This window comes from Tenrec ecaudatus, chromosome 8, assembly GCF_050624435.1.
Source record: "Tenrec ecaudatus isolate mTenEca1 chromosome 8, mTenEca1.hap1, whole genome shotgun sequence".
Classification (NCBI taxonomy): Eukaryota; Metazoa; Chordata; class Mammalia; order Afrosoricida; family Tenrecidae; genus Tenrec; species Tenrec ecaudatus.
Window position 1 is genome coordinate 32,192,037 of NC_134537.1, and position 21,298 is coordinate 32,213,334.

Sequence of the window (21,298 nt, forward strand, 5' to 3'; positions counted from 1 at the left end):
CTGGCATGTTGTTCCAAAGGTGAAAAAAAAAGCCGCTGGTTGCAGCAGCAGGGAAACATCATTACTATTATTATTTAATAACTCCCTTATGTTAAATTTTAAGGGTTATAGTGAGTGATAGCACACTAGTTTTCAGAGAAGTCAAAAAGAACTTGGGGAGAGGCATACCTGGAGTTTCTGAAAGAATGAGTTATTGGACAATAACCATTTGGCTTCTGGAAATGTATCTGGAAAACTTAACACTTAGTATATTTTCCGTGTGCCTTTACTGCTAATAATAGGGCCTGCAAAATAATCTGATGAAGAAAGCTAAGGTATGCAAGATTTCATCAGAGCAGGCTGCACCCATGGCCTCTGGAAATTTTCATCATCCTGTGGTTCTGGGCCTGGGCTGCCCATCTGGAAACCAGCAGCCCTAGCTTCACATGGCCAAGGAGCATGTTTCCTGCACTAACTACATCTTGCTGCTGTGAATTTACTCAGATGTGGTGTTTTAATCGGCATAAAACATAATTACTATTTAATTAAAGCAGAGGGATAATTAATTTTGTGAGTCATTGTTTTTGCAAAAGATGCTGTATTCCAGTCAAAACTAATTTAAATGAGCATTATCAAATATTCAATTTGGTGCCTTCAGGAGGTCTATTTTGTAGCTTTCATTCTCTTATCTAAATGGATCTTCTCATTAGGTATACTTTAATAGAATATTTAGATTCATCCAACGTCAGAGTGAAAGGGCCTCTAGAGGATTCCTCCTGCTTGTTCTTTTTGTGGACAGGAAAACTGAAATGTCGTGAAGGAAAAGCAATTACTTAAGTTCACACACCTAGTTAGGGTTGAATCAGCTCTGAATCTAACAGCCGTGAATCCTCATGCTAGTCTTTCTTCTACTAAGAAATATGACGCTCCTGAAACTGGACCTATAACATGGCAACACTAGAAGAAACCTCACAAACACTCCTTACTGAGCTATTATTTTGAGGGAAACTGGAGGTCAAAGGGTCAAAGGTGAAAACACTTGCCAGGATCAAGCAGCTGAGTGAGGAGCAGAGGCCCAGATTCTGCTCTGGTAATCCACCAAACCTGGTGCTCTCATGGGCTAAGCAGCCAGCTGCTAAACACAAGGCCAGAGATTGAAACCCACCAGCCAACCTACAGAAGTGGGATGAGACTTTCTGCTCCTGTGCGGATTTATGGTCTTGGAACCCACATAGTAAGTTCTAGTCTCTCTTATGGGTTGCTGTGTATCGACAGTGACTGGTGACTGTGAGTTTATTTACTTTTGGTTAATCTACCTATCGCAGTATGATTGCTGCAGAAAGTACTGGAGTGTGCATGAGTCTGTTCTGTTGAAGAGTCGGATTGTGTCCTGCAGAACTATCTGTGTGATTGATGTGCATTCCATAATCAAGAATTTGGGTGCACATATTTTTAGTGTGGAAGCAATCTTCCTTCTCACCAATGAAGGCTTGTAGATAGACTTCACTCTTTAAGAGACCAATTCTTTCCAATGAATGGCCTAAAATTGGTCATCAACCCCTGAATGAGAGTCCCCTAGGCTCTTAGGTGAAGTATGCATCTAGCTACATAATTCTGGACCTACTTTTCCGTTGGTCAAATGCTCTGAAATTAGTTTTGAAAGATCTTAAGACTTCAATGGAGTGGTCCTTGGCTGTTGTCAATGTCTATTATATTCCCTCAAGTGATGGCTTTGTGAACAGTGGTCAGGATAAACTGACGAACACTACTTTCAAAAAGACCAGCAGTGGGATAGATTCACAAGTACTAGAGATACTTATTCAATATGGAATAGTCAAAGGGCCTTGGTAGGTAGAGGGTGTATGGTTTGAATCCAGATTCTTTCACAGATTGACTTTCTTGCATTCTGAGCCTTAATTTATTCATCTGAAAATGATCCTTGTAGGACCTTCTTCAGTAGATTGTCAAAAGGATGAAATGTGCACCTCACTCCCATAATGCCTGACACACATTACTTGGTACTCAAGGGCTAAATGCTAACTTTCATATTATTAATTTTCATATTGCCATATCTCCCATGTTATTAGAGAGCAATGATGATTTTTTTCACTCTTCTTTTTTCTTAAACTTTTTAGAGATTGTTGGATGGGTAGAAATAGCTTCTGTTTCCCCTCTGTCACGCTTTAAAATGTTCTCTTTACTATGCATGTGCCTTAGATATTTACCCTTACATTACAAGGTAGTTATTCCTACAATCCTATGAATTTGCTGAATTCTAATTTCAATTGCCATTTTTTTTCTGATTAAATCAAGACATTGAATTTGGGTAAATCTGCCACAGAAGACTCCTGAATAGCAAGGAAGTTAATTTGAGGACTAAAGTGTGTCTGACCCAAACCATGATATTTTCAATTATCTCATACGTATATGAATTTTTGGACTTTGAATAAAGAAGACAGAAGAAGAATCCATGTATTTGAATTGCGTTGCTGGAGAAGACTTTATTGAAAATATCATAGGCTGCTAACAGGACAAATCAATCTTTTGTGGAAGAAGTATGACCAGAGTTCTCCTTAAAAGAGAGGATGGTGAGACTTTGTCTTATATACTTTGGGAATATTATCAGCAGACACCAGTCTCTGAAGGAAAACATAATGTTTCATAAAGTAGAGGGGCAGCAAACCAGAAGAAGGCCATCCAGGTGATGGGTTGATGTAATGGCTGCAACAGTGGGCTCAAGCATAAGAAGAATTGCGAGGATGAGACAGGACTGGGCAGTGTTTCATTTTGCGTGTGTGCATAGGGTCACTACGGGTGGAACAGACTCGATAGCACCTAACAACAAACTAAGAAAACATTTATAAAAACACCTGCTTTTGAGTCAATTCCAACCCATATGCTTGGAGTGGAAGGTGAATCCAGGTGGTTTTCAATGCTTGATTTTTGTCAGAAGTGGAGCAGCATGGTGTCTCCTGAAGTATCTCAGTAATTGAGCAGTTGCAATTTTTACTGTACAGGACCACACACACACACAAAAACCACCCACCCCCAAAAAAACACAAACAAAGAGAAAACACATTGTTGAAAACTTAGGCATATCACGCAAAGAAAAGAAGGTCAGTGGGTGGCTGTCAAGGTCAGAGTGGCATCAGCCTACATCATTAATTCAGATGGTATGAAGAAACAGCCCTCCGCCTGAATTCATTGCCTTTATGCACAGCACCCTTAGTGGTGAGTTATCGGTTATACATAATCCCTAGTCATGCCCTGGGGAATGAAGGGCTGGTGCCAAGCTCTCCTTTTAGAAGCACGAGCTTGACTCCTCTGGAATACATATCAGGGCAAAATGTGGGCAGCTGGGCGAGTGGTGAAGAAGGGGAGGCCAAAGCTGTCAACAACTGTTGCTTCAAGAGGTTTATGGGTTTTCCTATGGCCAGACCTCCCAAATTTGGGTTGCTGAATTGCCTGGCCTTATTTCAATGATCAGCCTGGATCTATCTCAGCCAATATCTTAAGAGCTATCAAAATTACTGTGCCAGTGGAAATAGCACTAGATGAACTTTGGGGACATCTCCATCAGAAAGACTTTCCTCATAGGATTTGGGGGCTGTTGAGAAACCCAGGATTGGCATAGGAGTGGAAAGTGAGCTCCAACGTGGTTTAAAAGGATTCAAAAGCATTCCTGGAGAAAATATAAAACTCCATTAATTAAAGTTTCAGACCCCTGAAATGGACCCTGAGAGTCAGAGAGGAGCCTGGTGAGCCCCAGAGGGAGAGGTTGTGCATCTGGTTGTGCCAAAGGAGATCCATGAGGAGTTCTCACAGGTGAGACAAGGTCAGGTCAGGTTGTTTCCTGGTCGGATGGAGCAATCCTAGCTGCTCTCTCTGATCTAGAGTGAACTCGCTCTTCCTTTTCTCCAGGACTCATACCAAAAGAGAAGCATCAAGCATCTCTTGGTGCAGGAGCCAAAAAATGCTCTCCTCATCCTGCAAGACAAAGTGAAAATATCATGAGCTCTGAAATAAGGCAGGGACAGGAGCTCTGGAGGCGAAGTGGTTGAGAGTTGGGCTGCTAACCACAAGGTAAGCATTTCGAAGCCACCTGCTGCTTGATAGGAGAAACATGGCGATTTCTACTACTGCAGAGATTTACAGTCCGGAACCTCACAGGAGCACTTCTGCCCATCTTATAAACTCTCTCTGAGTCAGAATAGACATTAGGACAGTGAGCTTGTATTTTGTTTGTTAGAACTTTGAGTCTCAGTTATTCTCCAACTAGAGAATAACTTGGGACAAGTGATTTAAGCCTATGCTTTCTCCATTATAAATAAAAAAAGAATGTCCACCTCAAAGTGTTGTTACAGGATTAAATTTCATCAAATATGTAAGCACATGGATGAGGGGTAACCAAAAAAACCCATAATTTATTCATTTTTTTCCTTCCTCAAGTTATATATTTACTTTTTTTTTTTTTTACAAAACAACCGTATCACCTTCAAAGTATTCTCCATTAGACAATACATTTATCAAATCTGCATTTCCATTCTTGGAAACATTTTTCCAACTTATCTGAATGGCTGATAGCACCTCCCTCATTTTTTCTTCACCTCTTCTATATCCTCAAATCACTCTCCTTTCATGTTCCACTTCATTTGCAGAAACAAAAAGGAGTCACACAGAGCGAGGTCAGGTGACTAAGGTGCGTGGAGCAAGAGAGGCACGCTGTTTTTCACCAAAAACAGGCACACTGAGATGGCTACATGAGCAGGTGCATTGGTGTGATGGTGAAACAAATCCCACGTTTGCCCCAAATCAGGCCTTTTTTGTTGCACACTGTTATACTATCTTTTCAGAACCTTTGAAGAGAAAGCTTTGACTAACAGTCTGACCTGGTAGGACAAACTCCAAATGCACTGCAAGTCAACATTTTCATTTAAATGGGAAGCTGATGGAGGTCCAGAATGAGGTTTGTCATCAATCAACATTTCACCTTTTTTGAAATGAGAAAACCATGCATACACTTCAGTTTTTCCCATAGCGCTCTCCTTGGAAGGTGTTCAACATCACAATATTTTATGCAGCATTTTTCCCAAGCAGGAAACAAAATTTCACCATCACGCACTGTTCTCTTAAAATGGTCACCCCCCAACAAACGAGGTTCCAGCTAAACTGCTTTGATGAAAAAATTCACTGTGACCGAGAGAACCTTCCCAGGTGATGCCACCGAGTGCACTGACTTAAAGCAAGTTGCTCAATGCTTGCCTCGTGGGAAAAATGTGTACTATGAAAGATCTGCCGAGCAGAGCTTTTTTCTGTGTTTTCTTTGGGGAGAAGGGGGACTCGTACACACACACACACACACACACATATATATATATATATATATATGGCTCCAGAAATTCTTATTTTTAAAAAATTATTTTAATTTTGTGTATATTCGTATATTACAGAGCACCACTAATGGAAAAAATATTGTCTTTTCCTCCTTATATAATCAATTGAAATTTTAGGTGTTTTTTATTTTTCTATCTTAGGAAGGCACTTTTGCTTCTAGAAGGTGTCATCTTCTCGAGTTTATGGGGAAAGGTCATTATCTTTTCATGCTATTTTTCCACGAACTTTTTGAAGACCTCTTCTATTAGCCATTCTTTCTGAACTTGACCTTAGTTGTTTCATTTGTTTCTCTCTTGTCTTTCAATCATCAGTAACCTTGCAGCAAACATTCTTACTGTAGATCATTAGCAACAAGATAGTCAAAGGAGATAGCAGTAGAAAGGGGAATGTGAAGTTGAGATTTTCTTCTGTCAAAATAGAGGTCTTGAGAAGTGCTTTGTATCCTTATTGATGTGATTAATCAAAATGATTTAAGATACAAGGACTGGAAGGTTTTACTTCTTTCCTGCTGCCGAATTTTCACTCCATCTACTCTAAACTATATATTATCATAAACTGGCTATGTGACTTGGAAATAATTTTACATTTTCATCTCTCTAAACCTATTGTTTGATACAAGTTCTTTTTTTTTGAGAGAAGTCAAGGTAATTCATTTCAGGGGTTGTGTTAGCTGCCTTCAAATGTTATAAATGTTAAATGTTATAGATTAAAATGTGACTCTTTGAAGTAGAATTATTTTATTGAGTATAAATTATAGCGAATCATATTTTATTTCAAGATAGAGTAAAGAGTTGTATTAGAGTTGATAATGTTTGTAAAGTAAGGAGTTGTCTTAGTAGGTGAGTTCCTTATAAAAGATAATGTTTAACTAAAATCTTTATTTCTAAAGTGTATTGAGGATTCTGTATTAGAAGGAATATTTGACAAAACTTCTCTTAAAATACTTATCTTCCTGAGAGTCCAGAGTTCTATAAAGGAGAACAGAAAAGGGTGGGGGGTAAGGGTATATTTGCATGTCTTAGCATAAATGAGGGAGAAGAGAGGAAAGTGTGGTTTTTACTCCTGTAAAGGGTTAAAGTCTGGGAAGGTCCCTGGCACAGTTCTCCCCTGCTCTATAGGGTCATAGGCGTTGGCATCTACTCCATGGCAAAGCGCTGGAACATAGATGGAGAAGTGCTCCTCTACATTATCATCTCCCGCCTTTGATTTTGGTTGCAAAACTTTAGGCTCAGAGACAGCTGCTCAAGTTAGCAGTTGTGTAAATCTGGTGACACCAAGTTATCCACTCTGATTTCTTTCTTCAACCTTTCCAAGTTCCCAAAGCTGTGGAAAGGCAAGAGAATCAGAGTGGGTGGAAACTGGATTTGACAATTTACACTTCAGATTTGTTTGCCTCTTTGTTTTTCATAATCTGAGACTACAAATATTTCCCCCTACTCAGAGTGTGTGCAAAATTGACTTTAAAAGTGTGTTCTACTCATCACAGAAAGGCAGGGATGTGCAGGCTACATTTTAATGCATATGTCTGGCAGAGGCAAGAATAAGGTAGGTTAGTGAATCATAAAATTTATGCCCAGATTCTAAGAAGTTTAGAAGTGATATTGCAGCATTTAATTTTCTTTCTTTGAATATTTTTAAAAGGGATGACTTCATATCCCAGTTAAATTTCCCTTTATATTTCAAGATAAATGTTATCAAAAAATTATAAAATATGATTATTTTGTGATTCATTCCCATAAAAAGCATCAATCATAATTCATCTTTTCAGTAATCCCAACTCTTGAATTAGGAAGGGACATAAATATGTCCCTGGCATTACAGTCATGGAATTTGAATAATGGAAATTTAGCTCTAGACGGGATCTTGGAGATCTTTGAGGCTCTCATTTCATGAATGTGGAAATAGACTTGGCCAAGAAAGACTGACTGTTGAAGGGAAGGTGATGAGTCAGCAAAAGAGCCTGCAGAATTTAGATATTGTGGTACTCTCCTCAGTGCCCTTTTTCAAAATTCTTGTTATTCATTCTAGCGGTATTAGAAGATTAGAAGGTGTCACTTTAGGCTTTTTTTTTTTTTTTTTTTTTACAATTGAGATGTTTTAACAAGTTGAGTCAATGCTAGAAGCACTTAGTCATCCAGGACCCAAACTTCAAAGATGCTCGCCTAACCAACCAACTGGAATATATACATTTGTGTGCCCATTCCAAAGAAAGGTGATCAGAAAGAATGCAAAAATTATCAGATAATATCATTGTTATCACATACAAAATTCTGCTGCAGCTATTTCAAGAACGGTTGAAGCAGTACCAAACCAAACTCACAACCAGCCAATTCTGACTCACAGTGACGCTATAGGACAGGGCAGAGCTGCTCCTGTAGGTTTGCAAAGCTTTAACTATTTACAGGAGTTGATAAGACTTGTATAACAATAAGAAATTTAAGGCCAGAAATGTAAGCCTCTTGCTGAAGACATGGAACAAGGGCTATAATTTTTTTATGTTAGATGGTTATTGCCTAAAAACAGACAGTACCAGAAAGATGTTTAACTGTGTTCTGTTGACTGTGTACAGGTATTAGAGTGTGTGCTAATAATGTGTAGGTTGAGAACTCCACAATTCATTGTGCTCATAAAGATGTTGTGCATAGATCATGGGGCACTCACTCACTGGAAGGGAGCAAGGGGACACTGCAGGGCATCAAGGTTGTACCTATTCACTCAGTCTTATGCTAAGCACATGATCAGAGAAGCTGAACTGCAGGAAGAAGAATCTGGCATAAAAATGGAAAGAAAATTCATCAACAGACTGAGCTTGACAGATGGCACAGCTTTGCTAGCTGAGGGTGAGCAGGGCTTCTAGTATTTACTGCTGAGGCTCAGAGACGCCCGTCAAAAGCCTTCAGAATGGATCACACCTCGACACAAAGGAAACAAAATTTTCACAACGGGACCGATAACATTACGATGAATGGAGAATAAATTGAAGTCGTCAAGAGTTTTGCTTTACTTGGATATGTAATCAATGCCCTTTGAGGCAGCAGGCAGATATGCAAATGATTAAACGGCACTGGGCAAATCTGTTGCAGAGGACACCTTAAATGTGCAATGATGTTATTTTGAAAATTGATGGGCAACTGGTCCAACTCATGTAATGTATCACCTTATATGCATGCCAAATACAGGAAATGAATAAGGAAAGCCAAAGAATCGATATCTTTGAATTTTCTCTGATTTATGATGATTATGAAGATATTAAAAGTTGCATCTAACTTTCAGAAGAATAGAAATCTTCCTTGGAGATTTCTGCAACGGGAATGCTCCTTAGAAGCAAGACTGTGGAACTTGGTCACAAATTTTTTGGTTGTGTTAGCAGAATGGAACAGTCGGTGTGGAACAATATCGTGCTTGTTAAAGTAGAGGTTCAAAAAAACGATAAAAGCCATCAAGGAGATGGATTGACAGCGGCTGCAAGAGTGGGCTCAAACATAGCAAAAAGTGTAAGGATGACTCAGCAGCAGGTAGCCTTTCGTTCTGCTATTTGTTACGTAGAACTGAGTTGAAAGAAACTTGTGAGGTAGTTACGTGTGAATCTGACTATGCCAGAATTCTAGGTGGTTTGACAGTTTTAAAATGTATTCATACCCTCCAATGAGATCTGATAGAATGTTATCACATCTGTGGTTCAATCTGCTATAAGCAGCCAATGGACTGAAAGGGATCGTTCCGTTGAGACTGGGACCTGCTTCCAATATAAGGGAACACTTTGGAAAATCTTGCTTGCTTTTTGCTGGGGCTGAATCTTGCATTTGACATCTACTTCTTTAGACATGAGGCCACTGGCCTGCTGGCCAGCTTGCTGATTCTGGTAGCCACCAGCAGCCTGCCATTTTACCTGTCACCTTGGAGTTCATTTGCCCCTGCAGCTTGAAACCTGCCTTCTAAAATCTGCTCATCTTGATTTTATAGTCCCTGCAGCTCTGTGAGTCAGGAGTAGTCCCCAGCCTGACAGCTGGCCACAGGCTTGGAACTTACTTGCCCCTACAACTGTGTGAGCCATTTCCTTGAGTTAAATCACTCTGTCTCTATGACATATAGAAGCTTCACTAGTTTTGATTCTCTAGAGAATACTAAGACACGACTTCATGATATCTAAGAATATCAACAGTAGTCCACGCATAAATGTGAGAAGTCAGACCACCCTCAGTGTATACACCAGAACGTCCAGCCTATATTTCATAGGTTTGGAGATCAGGAGCTACAGAATGGCAGGATGTAAAGACCTAGCATGAAAGGAAACAGTGATAGTAAATGAAGAAAGGTTATTTTTAAAGCAATGCCAAGGGAAGAGGACAAGCTAAATACCACACCACCTGAATATTGGGATCAGGCCTAAAAACTGCGTGCCAACAGTTACCTTGCCCTGAAACCCAGTATTTTGCCATGTGCACACGTGGGACTTAACTTGAATTTGACACTGAGTTGAATGATACAGGGTAGCATGCTTTGCATGTTTATGAGTTATTGAGAATGCTGCCAACGTGATAATAAGGGAGCTTTGTTTCCAAAGACTTTGTTAATTGAGGTATCGCTGTATCATTACAATGGCTTATACAATATGCTGATGAAACTAGAAAGCGGAGTTCTAAGATGCCTGATTCAATACCCGCCAAATACCATGGCTGGGGTCATTTTGCCCCATTTGTAAGATAATCCTTGTGCTAATGTCGAAGACAAAAATCCATGTACTATTTCATTGATTCATTCAAGTATTCACTCAGTCAGCAAACACAAGTAAACTTGTCTTAGAAACTCAGCTTCATCCTCTAAAAAGCAGAACAGTCTTTTAATGCTGTATAATAAACTTGTACAGATCCTGTCTATTTTTCTTCTTGCTATACTTACATACTTGCTTTTAAATTTATTAAATGAGTATTTAGAAAAATGTTTATTCCATCAATGCTTCTCTTAAATATCATTCCAAATTATTAACTACATGTAAAAAATTTATAATTATTGTTTATACTATATTGACATTTATAAAGAAACATGAAGGATAATATAGCAAAAAGTAAATATAGCAGAAACTTTTATTTAGGTTTTGACAAATGTTTGTCATCTAGTATCAATGCAAAGAAATATCTATCTATCTATCTATCTATATCTATATCTATCTATCTATATCTATCTATATCTATCGATAGATAGATAGATAGATAGATATACACACACACAGAGAGACACACATATATACTTACTGTGTAATGATATCACCTTGCTAGTTAATGTAGATTGTAAGAAAGCATTGCAGAATTTGAAATAAATTCCTATAGAAAGTCTTATAAAATACTTTTGTTTGAAATTCATATGATGACAGAGTTATATTTTCTGTCTGATATATAGTTTCCTTTTTTGGTAATTAAATACATAGGTTTATTTACTTTATGCTTATGCTGCTTGGAAACTCAGATCCAAAATAAACCTCATTTACGGGCCCATCTTAACCTTACTGGTTTATGTTTGATTACTTCACTTTGATTACTTCTATTTAGTAGACCAGTCTAGCAAGTGACATTTTATGTAAGCTGCTCAGAACCTAAATATAGTGGAAATAAATGACAATATATTAATTAAAAATAAGCATAAATCTGTCCATTTAAAATCTTTAATGATCCAATGAAGGAGAATTTCAGACACGGCAGAATACCTTGTAGTGAACTAACTCAATGTACATAAGACAAGTATGTTATGGCTTTTAAGTATAAACAATGCAGATTTGATTTGAGAATTATGGATCCTGAGAGGGTAAATATTGAGCTCTAAACTTACTCTGTAATTTTCCCTAGAAGAATTTTCCAATATTGATTGTAAGGCAGAATGGCATTAGAGGTGAAGAGGTCACATAGAAAGCAGTAACCTTGGGACACAGGAGTCAAATATTAAAGTTTTGCTCTGTCAAAGTGCAAAATCCCAGAGAGGTATAAACTCTATTTACTGAAGTCCAAAATATGTATAAAAATTGTTGGAGCTATTTCCAACAAAAGCAGATATCCAAATCTGGGCATGTACACGGAGGCTGAAATCATGAGCTGACTGAAAAAATCATAACATGTTAAATACAAAGAACTTGGAGTTCCGGACATGCGGAGGGGCACTAATAGTGCTAAGCATGATCGTAGAATGGCCATGTTCAAGGAGAAAGAACCATGACCTTATATAAGGGCTGAGTATATGAAATATGGAAAAAAAGGAAATAATCTTGGCCCAATAAGAGCAAAACCAACTCTTGTTAGGTTCTAATGATTTTCTGGTATTCTATTGGCCTTCCAGAAGAAATATTAATTCTCACTGGAAGAATATACATTACTTAAAAACCACTGAAATACTGCATTCAAAATATTTGACATCAAATTAAAATTACAAGGCATAGTAAAATTAGAATCAATTGATTAAGATCTTAAAGAAAATGCAGATCATTATAACAGACATATGGAAACAATTAGTCCATGTACTAGGGGACCCCATGAACCTTCATGAACCTGAGACCAGAACTAGATGGTACTTGACCACCACTACCAGCACAAGAGAAATGTTGACATAGACCCAACAGCACAAGAATGACCAGGCCTACTTCTGAGCTCGAGCTATTGAAATTCCCCAAAATACAACTCCTTAATGAGGTGCCTGGTGGTGTATCGGGTATGCACTGGGCTGCTAACAGCCAGGCCAGCAGTTAGAAACCACCAGCCGCTCCGAGGGAGAGCGATGAGCCTTTTACATTCCCATAATGGATCCATTTGATGGCAGGGACCACTAGCTCTGAGTCATCCTTCAGGCCTGGAAATGAGCTTATCCCTGAGACTCATTTTTCCACCAAACATTAGATGCATCTATAAGGAAACACCTTAGAGTCGACTATTTTTGATTAAAAATCACCTTTACTTGGGACTTCAAACTGCCCTTTAGCCTTTGGAGATTCGTTCCACAAGAGTCCCTCTAAATTACTTGTGCTGATAACCACATCCTTGAACTTAGACTAAGGTGACCAGATTTTAACATTGGTAAAGCAGAACACCATGGACCCAGGGAAGAGAGGGGTGTTCTTGATCAAAAATTTGGTCTTTATGGAACAACAAAAATTTTCATAGAACACAAAAATAGTATTATAATATATTTTTAATTTCAACATAAGTACAATTTACAAATAGAATATATGAAAAAGTATGTATAGTAATATTTTAGTTTTTGGCATATTTCTCATTTGAGTGAATTTTTTAGTAGATTGCTGTCATTGAAAAGGTCATGAAATTTTTCATAAGAATTTGTTAAATTATATTTGGCACATAAAATGGCTTTCAAAGTCTCAACACTTAATTGTGATTTTTCTGATGTCCACACTTTATTTATGGTAGAAAAAAAACACGTTCACTTGCAGCATTAGTTCCTGGTAAGGACAGCAAGTATTCCACAATTTTTAGTGCATTAGTGTATGCAACATGGTTTGTTTCAAAATGATTAAATATTTCTAACCATTTGTTCTCTATTGTGATTTTTGCTGATGCCCAAGATTTAACCTTTCCTTATCAATATATTTTTTAATAATGATAATGTCAGGTAGCTTAGCCTAGGGACTGGGATGTCCATTGACGCATGCCCAGGAGAGCCAGCATAGGACAAAGCTGGATTTTCCCGCTGGTGGGCATGGATGGGCGTTAAACCTGGATCAGCCCACCTGGGCCAGGTGATTGCAATTCAGCCAATAGGACTGACCTGGGGTCGTTCACCACGCCTCCCCCCGGAATCCTTGAAAAGGCAGGAACCGAGAGGGAGAGGGGCTTGTCTTGTTGTCTGGTTTCAGAGGGAAACTTGGGAGAGAGATCTTTGCGTGACCCTGAGCAGTCTCTGCCAGCCACATGGTCAAAAGAAATCCCATGGATGCCGTGTAAAACCTGAAGCTTCTTTTAACTCTCATTAAATTCACATGGATCACGAGTCAGGCTTCAGCGTGAATTCTTTCTCGTGTGGAGCCAAGGACAGAGACTGAAATCTAGCCAGGAGAGAGAGACCTTACAATACCTCACTAAAAAGATCATTTTTGGAAATATTACTATATGGGAAATTTTGAGTAATATGATCGAATGATTTTTGCACATCATTCCAATTAAGTTCTTGTTTTAATGTAACCTAATGAAAATGTTCAATATCATTGTAATGTACCCTCCACTCTTCTAAATAATCTATGCAGTTACTATAGAACTTTTTAATGTGATTCATGATATCTGCACGATTTATTGCACCTTATTCTTCTAAATGAAGGAACAGAGATGGAAGAAGATGGCATCAAGATTCACCTGCCTGGAGCTCCTGCTGCCAGACCTGAAAAGTGGGAGGTAAGGTGAAGGAGACTGAGGGTGGAGTCCTGAAGTTAGATTCAGGGTACTAGCGTTCGTCCTGAACCCTACTTTTTCCGTTTTCCACTCACAAAGCGATCCAAGAATGCTCTAAATCACTCTAGGTTCAGCATCTTGGGCTGCTCTTGGGCTCCAGCAGAGGTACCTGCACCCTAGTTTGGCAGTGAGTAGCAATTTCTCTAGGCTGACGCCCTAAAGGGGGCATAATCCCAGACAAGAGGAGAACCTCTGAAAGATAGTCACAGGACCCCACCCCAGAGCTCCCGCGTGGTTACCTGTCCGGTCCCCTGCTTAGCTGCCTTGAGCTCATAGCCTGGGGATCTGGGGTCGCCATAGGTTTGGAGCAATTGAAAAAGAAGCAAGGAAATTTTCCAGAGTCGGTCATGGTGTGGAGAAAATAAGCAGATAATCAGAGTTCAGGGGGAGTAGTTCAAGTTGGCTGAGAAGAAAACACCCTCTCTGATAAGCTGGATTCCCCCTCTGGGGGTCAGTGTGACAGTCCCCAAATCAGGGCACTCCATAAATTCAATAGAAAAGAGAGAGAGAAAGTAATTTCTTGGTAAACACCCCCCCCCCATTCCCAGTCTCATTGTTTAAAACCAAGACAACATGCAGAATGAGTTCTTTAACATACATTAGCATAATAAGTGAGCCCCCTAAGGAATGCCAGAAGTTAGCTACAGAGCCCAGAGACTATCCACAGAACAAAGACCCTTTGGAGCAAGGCTCAATTTCAGAATAACAATTCCATTCCAGCTGGCCCAGGGTACGTTTTTTATCAATGTACCTGCTATAGAAGTCCTGGTGGGAGGTAGATGTTTTAAAAAAAAAATTGGGAACATAAGTTAAAAATGAACAAGTAACAGGAAAGACTGGCAAAAAGATGGAATCAGCTCACCATTCAAACACTCTAGTTGTTCTAGGATGATCAGTGCATCACAAATGTTTTCTTGGTCAGCTCCGAAGTACCACTGAAGGGAGAGTCCACAGGCCAAGGAAAGAGGAAGGAGCTTAGAGGAAGTCTGCCATGAAATCCCTCATATCTTTATGGGTGGGAGTTGTGAAACGCTTTATGCATCTATAATTAGTGCTCTGAACTCCTCCCTCTTTTCTTAATTTCTACTAATAGCGACCTGTTAGGTAGTTTAGCCTAGGGACTGGGATGTCCATTGACGCATGCCCAGTAGAGCCAGCATAGGACAAAACTGGATTTTCCCGCTGGTGGGCACAGATGGGCGTTAAACCTGGATCAGCCCACCTGGGCCAGGTGATTGCAATTCACCCAATGGGATCGACCTGGGAATCCTTGTAAAGGCAGGAACTGAGAGGGAGAGAGGTCTTGTCTGGTCGTCTTTGTGGGAGGAAAACTTGGGAGAGAGATCTTTGCGTGACCCTGAGCAGTCTCTGCCAGGCCGCATGGTCAGAGGAATCCTATGGATGCCGTGTAAAACCTGAAGCTTCTTTTAACTCTCATTAAATTCACTTGGATCACGAGTCAGGCTTCAGCGTGAATTCAATCTCCTCCGGAGCCAAGGACCGAGGTGTAAATCTAGCCCAGAGAGAGAGACCTTGCAGACCTTATAGGACAAGGTAAAACTGCCTCTGTGGGTTGCTGAGACGGTAACTTTCTGGGAGTAGTAGAAACTTGGTCTTTTTCCCGTGGAGGAAGGAACTGGTGGTTTTGAACTGCTGACCCTGCAGTTCGCAGCCCAAATCGTAACCCCTACCAAATTATAATTAGGGAATGAAATCAATTCGTTGTCAATGAGTTTGCTTCAGTTTAGTAAATTTAAAAACCAAGGCAGATTAAGTTTAAATAATTTATCCCACACTTGATGTCTTAAAACACTTTTTAAGTCTTTTTTTTTTTTTAAGTTCTGGCTTGATGTGTTCCTTTTAACGACTTTACTATTAGATTGGAATTGAAATCTCATGAATAGGCAGAATTTATGATTTCTGAAACCCAAGATATTTGGGGAAGCAAGACAGATTTGGAATCTCCAAATTTTTCTCTTGTAGGAACAAATTGTTTCCCTTTTGGCTCCCTTGGTGGAGGTGTGGGAGAAAAGAAGCACATATAATCATTTACTATTTTTCAAAACTCTTCAAATACAGTTTCCACAGTGGTGTTCTCTCACCTGCCAGTGTCTGGTTGGAGTAAACTTGGATGTCCAGAGCCCATTATCTTTCTGGAGCCTCCTGCTTTGAGGCTGCTGCATAACATCCCCAGCCTTTCTGGGACCCTGAAATCTAATATTCACAAAAATTTGAAGCCAATGCATATGTCAAAAAGTTTTGAAAGAAGAAAATGAATCTTCATCCTACCAGGTTAGTTACTAGTCTATCTTGAGAATATTTTAAAAAGCACAGCGGTTATGAGAGAATGTAATGGAATCATTTAGTTTTTCTTCATATCTGAGTGGTGCTCATAGTTAGCACTATTCAAGTTCAGAAAATAAGAGGATGCCGTGCTTCTGATGATGTGAGTTCCTAAGAGTAAAGAAGTCTGCTCCCCATGTACGGTGGCATGCTGCTAAATGACTAATCCCTGGCCCTTGAGGAGTCTAAGGAAGCACAAAATCTGTGTGTTAATTTCATAATCCCATCGCAGTCATTTTCAAATTATCAAAGTGAAGTCACCGCCATAGAGTTTGGAAAAGATGCCCACAATTTACCACTGTGAGGCAGTCTGAGTGGCTCCAGGATAGCTCTCAATATTGATGGGAAATATCATATGATACCTCCTCATATTGTACGTGGAAAATGGGAATCGGTATTTCTAGATGTGGCTTTAGTGAAGCCTGACTCTGCTGCTGATTCGCTGTGTCACCCTAAAGAAGCCCGCTGAATGCTCAGAATCTCTCCTCGCTACTGAGATCATGACAGTAGCATCCTTGTCGTTGGCCTCTCAGAAGTATAGTAAGAGATGGTACAGTGACAGTAGAGGAAAACGAAATAAAAGAATAGATGTCTGTTAAAAAGTCTAAATATGACCAATGAGTGAGAAAGGCCAAAAGATGGAATGAGCTCATGGTTGAAACACCATAGACCTTCTGAGGTGATCAGAGCATCATCAACGTTTTCTTGGTCAGCTCAGATGTACCGTTGAAGGGAGAGTCGACAGACCAAGGAAAGAGGGAGGAGCTCCGAGGAAGTCTGCCGTGAAATCCCTCGGATCTTCGTTATGGGTGGGAGTTGTGCAACGCTTTTTGCATCTCTAATTAGGGAATGCAGTGAGCAGATGGCTACTGAGCAGTTACAATTAAAGCATAATGTACAGTAAAATCGCCTTGTGCAGCCAGCGATGCATGGGCGTCAGAAAACAGGACTCCTCCTTGCACTTTTAAGCCTCTTCTTTGGACTGCAGAGAGGGCTGTTGCATCAGGACACTGGTGTCACACACCCTCTTTTGGTGCCATGAGTTTGTTCATAAATTCTGGGCTGCCCTGTCTTGAGTTATATAACTCGTGGAACCTGCTATTGAATCATGGACATTCTATTGTTAAAATACAAGGACATGCTCCACTTTCTCAGCCCAGAACTAGGGTCCTGCACTAGAGAATCTCGTGGGTTAAAAATTCATGTATCAGCTGTCCAGGGGCCTGAGTAAATGAACTGGGAAGGAGAAACATCGGAGACTTGTTTGACTCCAGGACTTGTTAGGATGAGAAGAAGGCTGAAGACCAGGCACAAGCTTGATGCTCACAGTGAGAACTTCTCTTTCTCTATTTATCAGCAACTGTGGCTTAGAGGAATGCAAGGAGCACTGAGCTCAAAGTAAATGACTATGGTTAAGGTTGTAATTCAATGTATAAGACTCTAGACCAGTCCCTCTACCCCTTTGGGTCTCTCTTTTCTCATCTATCAAATGACGAAGTTTAACTATGATAAAGGAAGGCCATGCAAGTCCTGCTCCACCCACCCACTCACCCACCCACCCACCCACCACCAAATTTATGTCATGCATAGACTGTCACAAATATATCATTTATTCTTAAGAAAGGAGACCTGGTGACACAATGGTCATATTCTCAGCTGTTCATCCACTCAGAATTCCTCAGGGAAAAGACCTGCTCCCCAAAAGATTACATGCTAAAAAACCCAGTTGGAACGTATTACTCTGCCATGTGGGATTGCCAGGATGAACATCAAATCAATGGCACCAATCAACAGGAACAATTCTTAAGAGGAAGATGGAAAGGCACAGAACTTTTGTCTTCCTTTAAAGGTTTTGTTTTGGTTGTTTGCCTATGAAAGGGAGAGATCAGAAAAACAAACCAATTTCCAATCTTTCTTTGAAATGTACCATTTTGACACCCCAAGAAAGCAGTTGTTACTTAATTAGGGGGATCTTGTCCTATAGTAGTTGATCTTCACAGACCAAAGACGCACACTTGTACGGTCCCAACATTTCCTGTCACATCACACAACTGCTTCAAAAAGTCTGTGGAAAAATGGAATTGAAAGATACTGGAATTTTCCCAAGAACTCTTAGAAGCTCATTCCTATTCTTTCATTGCATATTAAATTAGAGACTTTTCCATTAAAAATAAAGCAAACGCATCCTTTAAAGATCCAAGAGTTTAACCCTCATCTGATAACAAGAATGTTTTCCTTTTCATGTCCCAATCAGTAAAACAAACAAATACAAAGTTCCTGCATTCAGCTTCCAAAGTGACTTTCCATAAGGCTGTGTTGATAATTAATTTGCCATTAAAGGTCAGCAAATGAATGATTGAGTTAATAGAACATTTAAAATACACAAGCCATTTTCTAAATGTAATATTTAAAACTATTGTTTTACATAAAAAAGATTATATTTATAGTCAGACAGCCCTGAGTCAGAATTTTAGATTGGCCACTTCTTTGTGGTATGACTTAGGAAAATTTTTTTTTCTTCTCTGAAATCCAGCTTTAGCACCTGTGAGAAAAACATAAAACCTAGATTGTGAGGAGAACAGAACAGTTGGGATTAATAAGCAGAATGTGTTTAGCAGAGAGGTGTACATTCAATTCTATCTACTATTTATCTCTCATCTAGAAGCCATGGTGGCAAATTTCTTTTTTTTCTTTTTTTACATTTTATTAGGGACTCATACAACTCTTATCACAATCCATACATATACATACATCAATTGCATAAATCACATCCATACATTCCCTGCCCCAATCATTCTCAAAGCATTTGCTCTCCACTTAAGCCCTTTGCATCAGGTCCTCTTTTTTTTTCCCCCTCTCTCCCTGCTCCCCCCTCCCTCATGTGCCCTGGGTAATTTATACATCGTTATTTTGTCATATCTTGCCCTATCCGGAGTCTACCTCCCCACCCCCTTCTCTGCCATCCCTCTCCCAGGGAGGAGATCACATGTGGATCCTTGTAATCAGTTTCCCCCTTTCCAACCCACTCTCCCTCCACTCTCCCAGCATCGCCCCTCACACCCTTGGTCCTGAAGGTATCATCCACCCTGGATTCCCTGTGCCTCCAGCCCTCATATATACCAGTGTACAACCTCTGCCCTATCCAGCCCTGCAAGGTAGAATTCGGATCATGGTAGCTGGGGGGAGGAAGCATCCAGGATCTTGGGGAAAGCTGTGTTCTTCATCGGTACTACCTCGTACCCTCATTGACCCATCTCCTCTCCTGAACCCCTCTGTGAGGGGATCTCCACTGGCCGACACTTGGGCCTTGGGTCTCCACTCTGCACTTCCCCCTTCATTCAATATGGTATACATATATACATATATAGACACACATATATATATATACATATACACACGTATCTTTTTTTTTTGCATGATGCCTTTATACCTGGTCCCTTTGGCACCTTGTGATCGCACTGGCCGGTGTGCTTCTTCCATGTTGGCTTTTTTGCTTCTGAGCTAGATGGCCGCTTGTTCACCTTCAAGCCTTTAAGACCCCAGACACTATTTCTTTTGATAGCCGGGCAACATCAGCTTTCTTCACCACATTTGCTTATGCACCCATTTGTCTTCAGCGATCCTATCATGGAGGTGTGCAGTCAATGATATGAGTTTTTTGTTCTTTGATGCCTGATAACTGATCCCTTCGGGACCACTTGATCACACAGGCTGGTGTGTTCTTCCATGTGGACTTTGTTGCTTCTGAGCTAGATGGCCGCTTGTTTATCTTCAAGCCTTTAAGACTCCAGTCACTATCTGTTTTGATAGCCGGGCACCATCAGCTTGCTTCACCACATTTACTTGTTTACCCACTTTGGCTCCAGCCATTGTGTCGGGAGAGTGAGCATCATAGAGTGCCAATTTAATAAAAGAAAGTATTCATGCATTGAGGGAGTATTTGAGTAGATGCCCAAGGTCATTCTGGGTGGCAAATTTCTTAAGCAGTCATGACAAACTAAAAGATCCACAGTTCAACCCTCCCACCACCACTACCATCAAAGTGATCGAAAGATCAGGTGGCATTGTTTCCTTAAAGATTAAAGTCTAGATAATCCTCTTAGGCATTTCTACTCTGTCACATGGGCCTATGATTAAAAAGAGAGAGAGAGAAGAAAGAAAAGAAAGAAAGAAAGAAAAAGGCTCATTGGCGCCTAACCATATCTAACCCTCTGATGTTGTTGTTGTTCTGTGGTGCCGTCAAGGCCACTCTGCCTCATAAGGACTCATGCACACAGAACAAAACATTGTCCTGGCCTGCAAGACCCTCACAGTTGTTCCTATGCTTGAGCCCCTTGTTGTAGCCTTTGTGCAAATCCATCTTTTTGAGGGTCTTCTTTGCTATCCCCTCTCCTTCACAAGCATGATTGTCTTCTCCAGGGACTGTCTCTTCTGACATGTCCAACGTTGTTAGACAAAGGCTTGCCCTCCTTGCCTCTCAGGAACATCTTGCCCTGCTGCTTCTAAAGCAGATTTTTGGTACTGTTCTCAATCCACGGCGCTTTCAACATTCTTCTCTCTGGCACCACAATTCATACAGCTCAATTCTTCCTCTGTCCTCTTTATTCAATGTTAAAAAAAGAAGCCAAAGAACCCTCTGATAGACTTTATTTTTTTAAATTCACTTTCATTCTCTTCATCCTCTGTACTAAATTTCTATTCACCTAGACAAGCTAAGGAATTCTTCAGTAAAAGTTTTTAAAAATTCTAAGCAGGGATGAAAACTTTCTACATTAACACGTAGAAAGGAAAAAGCTAGTGTTCTGCACATGTGAATTCTTGGAGATTTGCCTGAGTGCGGTCTCGCTGGCTGATACAAATCATTAAGCACTTGACTACTACCCTGAAGAGGCATGGCTAGAACGCTCCTCCGGTATCCTGGGAGATGGGCCTGATGATGTGCTTCTCAGAGGCCATGGCCTTGACAATCCTATGGAACAGTTCTCTGCACACATGTGTCACTGTGAGTCAGAATCTATCAAAAAGCAAGAAACGACAAACAGCAACATAATATTGAGGGAGTTACAAACAAGGTCTTGTCTAAGAGCATGGGGAAATTAGCTTATAGCTTGCTTTGGATACATGATTAAACATGAGTCTTT